The 2,875-nt window shown below is 39.6% G+C and overlaps 1 non-coding gene across 1 annotated transcript; it reads right to left on the reverse strand.

Moving 5' to 3' along the window:
* Positions 1 to 1,340: 1,340 nt before the first annotated feature.
* On the reverse strand, positions 1,341 to 1,443 carry LOC146822916 (U6 spliceosomal RNA). The gene has a single exon (XR_014962375.1). It is a non-coding gene; the product is annotated as a U6 spliceosomal RNA (small nuclear RNA).
* Positions 1,444 to 2,875: the final 1,432 nt, after the last annotated feature.

The following is a 2,875-nucleotide window of genomic DNA, read 5'->3' on the forward strand; positions in this document are numbered from 1 at the left end:
TCTGTATTAAGTTGAACGTAGGGGTAAAGGCATTAAGGCACGGACAGGGTAAAATACTAGTGCATAGTTAGGGATAGAGGTACTAGGATAATGTCAGAATCTTTAGATAACTGTGTAATGGCTGTAGTAAGGTTAAAAGGGTATATGCAAGTTACAGGAAGGGATAGACATAACCAGTACATGGAGGATCATCAGTAGTTCCCCCAAACTGCAGTTTAAACCAATGACCCTTATAATGCCACACTGTAAACAGGACCGTACACAGCACAGGTCTGGTAACACTTTAGTAAGCAAAGATGCTGTGCTGCATTGCATGAACTGGAGTGAGCAGAACTATGCCATACCTGCAAAGAAATGGTGCCGTTCTGCTCTCTCCATGCGCTAGCGCACTTTGGGTTGCCTAGCTTTAAAATGTAACACCTCAGAAATCCTTTGTAAATCTGGGCTTTAACGCTTTTGTTACAAATTGTCCGACTCTCCTGTTGATGCTTACAATCCCCTGACCTCCTGTTTCAGGCTGGCCCTAGTCTTCCATAGCTTTTGTTTTTAAGAACACATCTGTGCACATTACCCATACTAGTGAAACAGTCGAACAATAGAATATAAAATATGAAATAAGACACAAAATATGCTAGATATCAATCACTAATCTAAACACAGCGACCCAACTGATTTATTACTTCCAAGCTAGTTCAAATTTCATCCCTTGCAAAAACAGGTATCTTCTAAGTAGCCAGAGGATTGCACACCTATCCACAGTAGCCCTCTTTGAATGCATTTTTTATTAACCTATTCCATTTAAAGATGGCTACTGTGGATGCACATGCATTTGTGTGGCCATCTTTGAATAGGAATTGTTTGAAGGAACAACATTCATTCCTTTATGCCCCTTGCAGATTCGTTCGTGCACATGCACACACATTGGTGCCAACTTACAATGGTCAAAAAACGTTTTAAGATGGCCATCCACCGATAGCATGGCAGGCAGATGAAAGTAAATTTAAAAAGAGGGCTAAGGGCAAGAGGTTGCTGGGTGAAGGGAGATGTGTGAGAGAAGTGGACATGTAGGAGCAGGGAGAGAGCTAAAGTAAATATTCCCTCCTATGCACTGGAAGCAAGCAGTGTCAGAAGGACATATTATCCAATTAAAAGACTATGAGACCAAAATATTTATGAGTGCGACAAACACAAACACATGAAGGCAAGTCCCTGAATCAGGAGCATGGATGTGAGATAGACAGCAAAGCTATCCAATCATTAGCAAGGTGCTGAACCAAAGTCCACTGAGTGTATTTACATATTGGAAACAATGGGTCTGCCTACATGCAACTAAAGCTGACAAAAATGTGGAGTGCTGCATAAATTTGTCAGTCATCTTTGCTCATAGACCATACTAATGTTCTCTGTATCGTTCCAATTTTGATATATTGGCTGACGAAGCTAGTATAATAACCTGGAGAATTAAGTAGAATTATGGCACAAAAATTATGTTCAGCAACTGTGGAAAAACGACAGGAATGGTACAAAGAAGCTAGGTTTAGAGTAAGCTACAAATTAAATAGAGGGAATCCGTCATTGTGAGATAAAACATCATACAATGTCATAAAATTAACACATTAGATAGGATTGCTAAGTCATTTGAAAAATCACATTTGGAGCCAGATGATAGTTGTGCATGGTAACTGGTACAAAGTGAAGAAAACTAACTCTGATGAAGAAAGATTTTTCATAATAAATTAAAGTTGAAGTTCTCAATCGTGCAGGATGACCATGGTGGTCTGCCTCAGAAGATGCCACATGCCTAAATATGTATGTAAGCATTATCGCATTGCCCACTGAGTCGGTGGCTGATATGTGCTTATATCTATCCTTTCTCTCTCATTTGCTCGAAAAATGCTTCACTGTTGATGAGACCCGTAAAGGAGGTAGGCGTGCAATAGCTGGTGGTGTGTTCAGAGCAAGGCATGGCATGGTCTACAGTGGAAAGGAAAAGTAGACAAGGGGTGGTCAAGTTTTCAATTCATTTTCTCTGAAGCAAAGGCCATTTATTCCCTCTCCCTGTTTTTGTAATCGTCCTCTCTAGTAATTTACTATCAAAATCCCCACTCTGCCCTTTAAGTGTCCAGTCCAGTGTTTTCTACAATCAACTATAGGCATGATTCATACATATTTTGCTATTAGTAGGTGTGAGTTACTCTTCTACTACTCCTGGCACACTCCTGACTTTCAGGCGTAAGTCAGCAGTACTGCAACAGTAAGTCATACCAATTTTGAATTGGGCCTCAGAAAGAAAAGCCAGAGCTTAAAATTATTGCCCACTTATATTCCAGGCCAATCCAAGTCTATTTTCACAGTAAATATTTGTCGAAATCAGATAAAAATGTTCACAGGTAACAGGGGTGTTCAAACATTGTGAGAAGTTGAAGGCTATATCAGTGTAATTGATTTTTTATTCATATTCACAAATTAACTAAATCCAACCATGTCCATTTACGTTCAAAAGTATCTTATTTGTAAGCAGCCGCAGTGGACCGAAAAAAGAAAAAGAAAAAAGAAGAAAAAAATATACACTTCCTTTTGTTCCATGGCCTGGAATGCAGGATGGCTTTCTCTAGCAGTGAAAGCTCATTAGGTCTCGCCTGAGCCAGCACGCATGCCGTACTCTGCGAGGCATTAAGTAAGGGCTTTTGAGTTGTGAACACACGCTCGTGCGTGTGCTTTTTTTTTATTAGCCCACAATAGGCCTGTGTATGTGTCTTTTTTTAAAACACAACAAAACAATACAAATGCCAGTGCTGATTGTTTCTAAAGAGGTTATACCACTGCGCATGACCATTTATCACTGACAGACAGAACTTTTAATAGTTTTTATTTT

Source organism: Triturus cristatus, chromosome 5_2, assembly GCF_964204655.1.
Source record: "Triturus cristatus chromosome 5_2, aTriCri1.1, whole genome shotgun sequence".
Classification (NCBI taxonomy): domain Eukaryota; kingdom Metazoa; phylum Chordata; class Amphibia; order Caudata; family Salamandridae; genus Triturus; species Triturus cristatus.